An 11165-nucleotide genomic window follows, 5' to 3' on the forward strand; every position below is an offset into this window, starting at 1 on the left:
TGAAATAGACATTGGATGTAAGCAGAGTGAAACTCTTTGATCTAGCTTCACATTTACTTTTCTAGAATATGGCCATTGTAAAGTGTATAATCTCTATGATTCTTCCTATGTTTATACAGCATATTCTCTTTGGTTAGATTTTATTTTAGGCCACAGATAGAATCAGTGGGATGGTTCAAAAGTAGTGATTTGCGTTGTTTCAGGAAGGAGAATCAGTTGTTTGCCATGACTTGGACTCTACCCAATTGGCCTGGGATTGTGCAAATTAGTATAACAATGTTTGATTAACATAGTCCAGCACAAACTTGGGGAAATGTCTTCCTAACCAATTCCATCCATCAAGACTAAAAAATATATATCTAATATCCAAATATAACTGAGCTCTTATAAAACCAGGCATTTTCATTTATAATCTTAAGATTATATAAATAAGAAAGCACTTATTTGAGATTATAAAATATTCTAAAGTCAACAGATCACTAAGGTCTTTGTTGAAAGCCTTTTCATTAAAGATCCAAATGATGTATTTCTTTTCGTCCATTAACCTGTGATATTTTCAAGATATTATTAAAAAAGTAGAGAGAAGAACTACTAATTTATTATTCCACATCAAACAATGAGAAAGAAATGCAATATTTTTATTGTAAATTCTTCTTTATTTATATTCTAGAAAGCCCTAAGAATAATATCCTCTTTTCTAAAAAAATATCATGGTCTACTTTTGAAGAAATAGCACAACTATACAAATTAATCCCTTTTAGAGCAAAACTTTTGGTGGTCCAGCTAAACAAGTCACTCTGCATTACTGGTGAATTCAATTACTTTTTCAAAGTTTTATCTTATTACATCAATAAAACTGAGAACATCACATGTGATTTCACTCCACATCTGTCACAAATTTTTAAATATATTTCAACTTCTTTCTTCTTATGTTAGAAGATTAGTGTTCTTTCTGCATTTAAGATCACTTATTCCCACACCTGTATTTTAGACCCCATTCTGTCCATGTCTTTGACCTATTTAAATAATTAATCCATGTCTGAAACAAGTTATTATTTTAAATTAACTAGTTTTTGCCTCATCATATGTATAAAAATACCTAGTCTTTTTTTTTTTTTTTTTTAATTAGGACTTATTTAGTTTTTTTTTAAGTGTGTAATTTTGTTTTCCAAAGATTTTATTTATTTTTTAGAGAGAAACATCAATGTGTGGTTGCCTTTAGTGCGCCCCCAACTGGGGACCTGGCCCGCAAACCAGGTATGTGTCCTGACTGGGAATTGAACCAGCGGCGACACTTTGGTTTGCAGGCCGGAGCTCAATCCACTGAGCCACACCAGCCAATGTAAGAATACCTAGTCTTGATAAGGACTTTGGAATACACAATTGATCAAAAAAATGTTAGTCAAACTAGATGAAAGTATTTCCTGTTTCAATATTTAAGTCAAATCACATTTACTCTCCCCTATATTGCAATACCCAAGACGATTGATTTGAGCCTATTTAATGAATAGTATCAAGATTAAACCTGAGGCAGGTGGGGCTGAGCAGTAAGAGATGATCTTGCATGGAGACAGTGTAACTGATGAAGGTCAAGATTATTAATAAGCAAAGTGTGTCTCTGAAGTTATGGAGAACTGACACTCTTTGCTTTTATATTTACATAGCTTTAGAATACACAATTTTTTTTTAAATCATGTTTTTATTGTTATTCTATTATAGTTTTCCCAATGTTTCCCTCTTTGCTCTCCTCCACTCATTCCATCCCCTGCTCCCACAGTCAATTTCCATAACACAGATTTTCTAGTTGGAACTTGCTTTCATTTTTCAAGACCCACTTCATATAACAAAGTCTAAATCCAACAAAATTCTGTTACAAAAGCAAATTAGTTTTTTAAAAACAAGTTTGTCCTCCTTCAGACCTAGTGGACTTCTTTCAGTTTCTCAAGTAGAAAGGTCTTTCTCACCACATTGCTTCTACCCATGAGCTTTAACATATTTTCATAATGTATCTGTATTTAAAATATAAATCCATTATTTTAGGCCAATATTATCTCTTGTTGGAAAAAGGTACTTTTGGCAGAGCTTATTAGGGCTTAAGAACATTAATATCTATAAATCTCAGAGGCAATGTACTTTACTATGCTTTGACCATAAGAATTTGTGTGTCCCCTATTCTTTTCAAATTACATTAAATTAAAAAACTATTGGAGAGTGTCAGATATGTTCCAAGGACCCACCAAAATGCTTGAAGCACAAAAATGAATACAAAATGATTCTAGCCCAGATTAGCTTGAAAATATGTGCCACTATGTTCTTTGTAACTGCAGTTATATAATTTGCCTGTGTTATTCTTGCAATTCCTATTATACGGGGGGGGGGGGGGGGGGCACAAAAGTAGTTTTACAGTTGTGAGTAGCAAAACACAGTTTATTTGTGTATTATTATTTATTAATTATTGTATTATTCTCCATACCAACAACTATAAACATACTTTTATGCCACCCTGTATAATTTAAGTGCAGATCTCTAAGCACAATGGTGGCTTAATAGATGTTATTCTGATTAAATTGAACTACGTTTGAAATTAACTTCTCTAAACTTTTTTTTTGTATATGTGATCCTCAGCTAAACTCAACAAATCATAAAGCCCCTGAATGAACTACACCTAGAAGTGATCCATCTACTACTTTGTGGTACATGGACAGGCTCCCTAAGATCATCTTGGTTTCATTTACCCTCCTGCCCTCAAGTAAATCTATTTTTCTTGAGAGTTAGTATGTGTTTTACCAGAGGTATGGGCACATGAGTCCCCCAAATGTCCAGATAACAGCTTCTAATTCAATGAAATTCTTAATCATATTAGTGAAAATAGATTTCTTTCCTGGGTTCTAAGATATCTAAATCAGAAAGGAGAAAACAAGTATTTTACAATAGTCACTGCCAAATCCATACCTTAGCTCCCAGAGTCATATATTTCAATCTCTGCAAGAAAGAAAAACAGGTGCATCAATATAATTCATTCTTAAACCTCCTTGCAACAATGCCTCAAAATGTCTCATTCTGAATTTATAATCATCCTGCAACAGATTTGTTAAGGTTCATAAAATGGTGTGGATCTTTAACCTCAGGCCATTTGATGGCCTTTTTTTAATAGTCTGGTAATTACAAAACATATGTCATTCACTTCCAAAGAAATAAGTTAGAGGACTCCATTTCTAGATTACCTTGAAGCCAGGGAGCAGATAAGTGTTGTGGGTTCAACCAGTTACATGCATTGTTGTGAGACCTGAAATCAGAAGTGAGGGAAATGAGGAGGCAATGGAGGAAAGCATGGGTGTGATTGGCAATTTCTAGTTCATTGAGGATAAGATAGGCAGAATGCTTTTTTTGCTTCTAGTTCAATGTGTTTATTCTAGTAGTGAAAGGCGGGGCTTCTGATCATTGCTAGTTACATCAATCATAACCACACAAGTGGAACTGAATAAACAACCAGGAGATGGATCCAGACTCTGTTAGGTCTACTGTGAAGCCAACTGGCATCAACATTCTGGTTCTTGATAGTCATAATCCTCTTCCCTCAGATATTATTAGCATGGTAGTATACAATATTTTGTAAACTATTTTGATATTTTTTGTTCCCAAATGTCATATGCTTTATAAAGTGTTCAGGCTGTGTATCTTTAGAAAATCTAGGAGGAAGATTATAGGTATAAGTTATCTACACAACTGAGGTAGAAACCAAAGACAATTATGTAAATATTTGTGCATAAAAATTCAACAGTCCATATCACACATGATATGTCCTTTTCTACCTGAGGGCAGGTAAAAGGGTACAAAGGAGGGGGGTAAGTGGTGATGGAAAAAGACTTGATTTTGGATGGAGAATACATAATATACAGATCATGTATTGTAGCATTGCACACTTGAAAACTACATAATTTTATTAACCAATGTCACAACTAATAAGTTCAATAAAAATTAAAACAAAACAAACTCACTTGTCTTATATCTTTTTTCCTGAGAGCGTAGCTCTCTGGCAAGAATAAACCAATAAATGGTTTTCAGCTAACTAATTTACTCCTTAAAGTTGACCTAAAGCACAGTCTAGAAAAGGAATCCCTTTGGGTTAAAGATAATCAGTTTTCATAAGGATTGCACTGTGATGATTAAATTATCAGCTATTTTTGTGTTCCTTATACAGCGCCTTCTTTTTAAAAGAGATATCTATGATTCCTCTCTTCACTTTCTTCCTGTTCTCTCTTGAATCCATTTGGATGTCTTTTTTGTTTCTACCACTTCAACAAAACTGCTCCTGTCAAAGTCAGCAATGACCTCCATTTCGTCCAAATCCAGTGCTGCTGTCTCTGCCTCCCTTGCCGAGATTCAGCCAGCCCTCCCCGCTCCCTCCTGAGCTCCAGGCTGGAAAATGATTCAGGGAGGTGGGGTGGGTAAAGCCTCACAGCTCCCAGTGAGCTTCTGTGAAAGCGCGCTCCCGCCCTGCAAAGCAGGGGAGACGCTAGGGTGACTAAGAAACTGTTAGTTTCTTCTTTATTCAAGTCTGAGTTGGAGAGCTGAACCATAAGCGTGCAGACACCAAAAGGAACCAGAGGGAGGAGAAGCCACAGGAGAGTGGGCAGCCCCGCCCTGCAAGGCGATAGAGTATTAAGTCCAGCAAGAGCAGAATGTCCCCACCTACCCTTCTACCTCTCCTCACCCTGCGTCCCTGCTCCTTTGCTGCCTGCCGCCTCCGCAGAGAGAATAAAACCTGTAGCCAGTGCACCACTTCCTCCCACTGAGACCAAGCACGAGGGTGGAGAAAAATTAGATTTGCAGTTGTTTGTTGCCAGCCTTTATTATTTCTTACACATTGTTGTAGCTTGCTTGCAAGCACACTTCAGCACGGAGTGTAAACTAATTTTGCATACACCCCTGTATGTGGTTTCTTCCCTTCATGGTTCTGTAATCTTCCACTTTCATCACAGAACAGAAGGAAAACATGATAAAGACATTGAACTTTCTACTAGGAGTATTATCAAATCTCCTACTATTCTCCTGGCTGTATACCTATATGGACTTGTTGATATTCCTGCATACACAATAGTATTATTAAATCCTTCAAGCGACACAGTTGATCTGTAGCCAGTTGTAAAGAATCTCATTGTCTCTAAACCAAATAATCCAATTGGGATGTTGGAAGTGGAGAAGGTAATTTAAAAGTAAAATTTGGCTTAAAAAGAACCCTACACCTATAATAGAAAAGAAATGAAAGGAGTGATCAGTTTAGAGAAAACCCAGAAGTCCTGCATTTGGGTGGGTTAAGGTAGCGCTGCCTCAGCCAGGAAGGGGCAGCTTTGTAATTCTTCAACTCCTACGAAATACCTTTATATAAAAGCAACGTGCCCTCCCGCAGCCCTCCCCAGAGGTATTTTTTCTCTTGTGTGCACACAGGGTATGACATGGTTAGCAGTGGCCTTGTCTCAGCCTCTCAAAGTTCACAGGATTGATTGAATTAAATTCCCTCCAGTCATATCTGGAGGCTTACTTGAGGGAGGTCAGAGAAGGAAAACTCTGGTTCCAAAAAACCTCCGCTGCCTTGCGGCATACCTCTTCAGGGGAAAGGCTAAGGGAGTAAACCCCGACAGAAAATCCGGAGCCGGAGTCCCTAAGGCGGTTTGACGTTGTAGTCAACACCGGCAACTCCTGCGGCGCACCTGAAGCCAAGCTGTATTGACTCCGTCTTTCCCTTGGACCCTTCGGCTGCGAAGAGAGGGGGGGGTCTGCTGCATGGGCAACAGCAGACCCTCCATATCACCCTGCCCAGGCTCTGTGGCTTCAGCTTCACTGGAGAGGACACTCCAGCGTCATCACAAGATGTCGATTCAACACGAGAGGAGACAGATACCGTGTCACTCCCGAGTCGGACTGCACAGCCATTCTCGGTGGTGCAGATAGACTCTTAAGAAGCTACACCATCGTCTCTCGAGACGGACGGCTGCCGACGACTTGAGGGAGGCTCATCAAAAAGCTATATCTCAAACCCAAGAGACTGAGGATTGACTATGAAATTTCAGCCTCTTAGGGCTTGGAGGAGTCCTCTGACTTTGCTCACCAGGTAAGTGGTTTTGCCAAGAGCATCAGCAGACAGGCTCCTTGAGCTCTTCCATGGAACCAGACTGTTTGGTGGAAATCCTCGACTCTTTGCTTATTACCTCTGTGACCCCTGGCAAGCTACTCAACTTCTTTGTACTTCAATTGTAAAACGGGTGGGGTGTATAGTTGTCATCTACAGTCGCTTTTCTTTTACTCTGAAGCTTGTCTGAAGCATCGAAGCATCTGCAACTAGTTAAAGGTCAGAGTTTGTCCCTTCAATGAAGAAGGACCATCTCAGAACCTTCATAGAAAAAGGACACCAGGTACCTTAAACTTCCTAGCTTCAAAGAATAGACTAATGACTTTGCTTGGGTAATGCTCCAGGGTGACGATCAGGATTTCCAGAACTCTGTTTAGTTGAGAAATAGACAATTTCAGGAGACCACTAACCTAAGACCTAGAAGAATAAGAATTACTAACTTAAGTGAATGAACTAATGAAGTAAACTGTACTGTGTGTTTACTGGTGGTGTTGTTTTAATGTTTGATATTTGCAATCTATAAGAATGTCCTTTTTCTTTTTAAGCTGTCTATAACTGTTAACAAACTAATAGATTCTTTAGTAAATTGAAATGAATCATTTAAAAATGTTATCTGACTTGTACTATCTGCCTTCTCCCCAAATTCAGAAATGTATTCTCTTTTTCGTGGTGAGACTATTTGCAACTGTTAAAAAAGAGTGATAAAGAAAAGAAAACCCAGAAGACTAATAGTGAGAGTTAGTTCATGCACCCCTGTTATATGCAATAAATGTAAATTTAGTTAACACACCCTGTCGTTGAGGAATTATCAATCTTAGGAATCTCTCAACAAAATCTCTTAATAATTTGGAACCAAAATAATGGTATGTAATAGACATTAGCCAAGAGTCTTGTCAAATATTACAAAACCTAGATATTATGGAGGAGAAAGAAAAATAAAGGCATTCTCAGCTTTTTGAAAGTATCAAGAAAAAGTAAGAACAAACTGCAAGTGCCCCTTCAATACTTCTAATAAGTAAGTCTTGTCTGACTTTTGTGAGGTTCAATATAATTTCCAGGCAATGTATTTCAAACTTCCATCAGATCCACGTAAGACATAAGATTCATGGCCTCCAATTCTAGAGTCTCAGAGTGCCCACAGGAACTTGGCTACACCACAAGGAGACCAGATTTCTGTTTTTAATTGGGTGACACTGGTTAATTAAATTATATAGGTTTCACATATATAATTGTATGATACACCATTTGTATGTTGCATTGTGTGGTTACCACACAAAGTCCCATTTCTTTCTGTAAACACATATTTGACCCCCTTTACCCTCTACTAACCCTTCACATCCTTTTTCCTTGTGTAACCACCATACTGTCATCTGTGTCTTTGAGTTTCTGGTTGTTTGTCTTGTTTTTTTTCATTTATTGTTTTCAGTTTTATATCCCATATATGAGTGAAATCATATGATTCTTGACTTTTTCTGTCTGACTCACTTTGCTCTGCGTGACGGGGGTGGAGCATGTCTACTGAGAACAGATTGCAGATTTTTAGAGCGCCTCCACACCCTTAGATAATTAATCTTTGAGAAGGCCAAAGCAAAAAGCACCATCTCCACCTCCTAAAAAACTTCCCACATCAAAGTGATGAGAATAATCATGCAAATGCTCTGCAGTCAGTAGAAGCTGTTGATGCAAACAGCACTCAGAAGCAAACTGCTGAGAAGCTATCCCACCCAGATGCCTCCCTTGGCCCTGGGCTCCCCAGTCAGGAACAGTGTGTTCTGCCCCCCATATTGTTAAGTGAGACTTCTGTCTCTGATGGCCCAGAAATTACTGATACAGCCATTGTTGACTTTCCCTGCTGATTTTTTTTTTATTGACTTGCATATTCTACATCAGTGACCTTGATAAAAGGATAAATGAGGGTTATATTTGTATGGTATATTAACTAGGTGAATGAAAATCTGATATTTATTACATCAATGCTATTCAGTGACAAGAAATGTTTATAAGTTATGTTAAATGTTAATGAGTTATGTTCTGCTAAAAAGAATCTAAAAAACTAGTGATGTCAAAATGTGTTTCGTTTAACCCTGATTTTTAATTTTTGGTTTATAAGACAGCTTGTATTTTTTATGTAATTATGAAGTTAGTGTCAAGTTAATGGGAAGTTAATATTATTTTAATATTTTATAAATATCTGGTTATTACATCTTTAGAACTTAAATTACACAAAGAAAATTTCAAATAAATGTTTTATCTATACATAAGTTTCCTATGAAAATGTTGCTATGTTGTGACAGTTAGTTCACAGTGGATATGTAGAGAGGAATAAGTGTTAGTTTATGTCCATTTGAAAAAAACCGAAGACTATTGGGAGTTCTAGATACTTTGGTTTTAATTCTAGTAAAATGGTAAAATAAAATCATTACATAAGTTTACAATGGAGGTCAGCTGAGTTCCAGGAAATATCACAAATCTAGTCATTATGAGCAATGAAGAGAATAAATATTTTTATATAAAATTATTAGCATCTGAATCTACATAATTTTAATTTACCATTTATTAGAATTAAAACCACAATTTTGGGAACATACAAATACATTAATCCAGAACTGTTAAGATAAACAAAACCTAATTTGCTAGCCTATAATTTTAGTGTCTTTGATTATTAATCTAGTAGGTTGAATAACATCTTACATATTGAATTATTATTTATATTTCCTGTGTTACTAATAATTTCTTGATGTTCTTTACCATAAATTTGTTGAGGTATTGCTGTTTTTTCTTTTCAATTTGTGTCTGTTATTTATAAATCTTGTTTTGTGATATACAAGGAGAATGCTAATGTGGAAGAAGAGAGCATTAAAATTAAAGAAGGATCCTTTCATAACTCAGAAAAACTCCCTCTTCAATCAAGCATATATCTTTGCAAGGAATATAATGGAGCAGCAATAAATTAAAAGAGAAATTGCTTGGGCATTGAGATTGGCTAAAATGAGTCTTAGCAAACAATAGGTAGCTGATGCCACAGCTAGAGTCCCTTTATAGCCTATATGAGTTCTTTACATAATGGCTTTATTAATTATTTGCAATAGTCACTGAAAATATTTCAATATTTCTTTTATTTCAAAATTTAATTATTTTTATCTATACAGTTAAATAAGCCATTTTCCCATTACACAATTTTCAATATTTTTTTTTACGCTTATGGGTACACAGTATTGGTATTCATAGAAAGTTCCATTTAGATTTATAAACACATTCATATTTCCTTCATCTAGACTTTACTTTGGTGTATAATTTAAGATATTTTTTAGAAAATTGTCACCATTTGGTTCAACGCATTTATTAAGTAATGTGTTTATTCTCCATTGATTTATTTTGACATCCTTAAAACAGATTTAATATTTTCCATAAAATATATATTTATAGATTACTTATTTTGTTTCATTTATCTGTCTCATGTCAGAGTCACACTGGAAAACATGTTTAATATCTGAGAAAATACTATATTCACTCTGCTATTCCTTTCAGAATAATCTTTGAGTTTTTTGCTGTTTATTCTCTTCACTGTTCTGAACAGTTCATGTTTAATATATTTTCAAATTTAGAGAGTTAACCGAGGTAAACATTTTCAGAGTAATATAGTATATATTCTTTCTGTTTCTTCATGTAACGTTATTTCTCTTCTACACAAAGCGGTGTGTTCATGAAATGTATGTCTTTCTGTTTCTTCTTTCTTAAATGAAGGTACATCCTGTTATGAAACAAGATGCTCTTAAATCGGAAAGGATGGCCCTCAGATTTTTGGATGTTTGCATTAAAGAGTCTGCAACTTTTAGAATAACTATCTCTAGCATAAAACTGGCCAACAGTTTGCTCGACAGTGACATGACAATTTCTAGGACTTGACAGTTGTACCAAATGCTGCTCCTCCTCTCCATGAGTAAACTTACGAGTCTTCTTGAGGCCATTAGATGACGGTGAAGTGTGTTTTCGCTCCAGAGAAGAAGGCATGCAGGGCAGAGAGGCCCAAACCTGTGTCACCACTGGTGGCAGGACTCTAAGAACGGTATGCTCCAAACCAATAGCGGTGCAAAGGGGTTTTTCGCTGAACTCTGGTTTCTGGCTCTCCAGACAGAGGCAGGGACTAGCGTTCGCCCTCAGTTGCGAGAATTCTATGGCCAAGTTATTCTCTCTGCAGAGCTGTGGTGCAGCGGGTGTGCGAAAGTCAATGGAATCTTCATCACAAGTAGGGGTTCTTCACTGGCCCCCTGCACCATTTTTGATAGCGTTTCCTAAACGAGGGAAACTTTTTTCATCTGTGCAGTTTCTCCCTCAGTTCTCTAGGTCTGTTTTAAAGGTCGCCCTTAGAAGTGTTCAAAAGCTACATTTTAGTCCCTTGTATTGCAGGGTATTTTCACAAGAGGCTGGGAAAAATTACTTTTCACTGGAATTCACTTATTTTTAGACAGATGCTGTTATTTGCTTTAAAGGACTCTAAATAATCTCAACAAAAGATTTAAAAATGAGAACACTCGTAGCATTGTTCTCTTATTTTCAGGTTTTCTTTAAAAACAGTTTCATACCCAGTATTGCTTTACCTGGATTATAGCCGCTACACTGCTCACAAAACACATGCTGAAGAGAGCTGTTGTTTGTAACTGCCTAAAGATGTTTTGAGTTACATATCATTCGGTGTTTGAAAAATTAGAATTTCTTTTGTTCAGCATCTAGAAGAAACCTGTTATCTTTATTCTAGGTTAGCACTGTTGAATCAGCTTCGAAAATGATGAAATTATCCTATATCAGCACACATGAAATTGTAGCCATTAGCCATGTGTGGCTATTGAGTGTTTGAAGTGTGGCTAGATCATTTATTTTATTTAATTATAATAGATTAAAATTTACGTCATGTGGGATTAATGGCTAGTATATTGGATAGCAGCTCTAGGTGTGGTTGGTGTCAGAACATGGAGGCAGCTAGAATGCACACCTGGGCGTTTGGTATATGCTAATCAACCTGGCCCTGGACTTAGCC

At 36.6% G+C, this 11165-nt stretch overlaps 1 long non-coding RNA gene across 1 annotated transcript; it reads right to left on the reverse strand.

The window, feature by feature from the left end:
* Positions 1-1743: 1743 nt before the first annotated feature.
* On the reverse strand, positions 1744-3286 carry LOC150011346 (uncharacterized). The gene is made up of 3 exons (XR_016510656.1): positions 3225-3286; positions 2953-2982; positions 1744-2009 (listed from the first exon to the last, which is right to left on the reverse strand). It is a non-coding gene; the product is annotated as an uncharacterized LOC150011346 (long non-coding RNA).
* Positions 3287-11165: the final 7879 nt, after the last annotated feature.

Source organism: Furipterus horrens, unplaced genomic scaffold (genome assembly GCF_987537825.1).
Source record: "Furipterus horrens unplaced genomic scaffold, mFurHor1.1.pri manual_scaffold_4, whole genome shotgun sequence".
NCBI lineage: Eukaryota > Metazoa > Chordata > Mammalia > Chiroptera > Furipteridae > Furipterus > Furipterus horrens.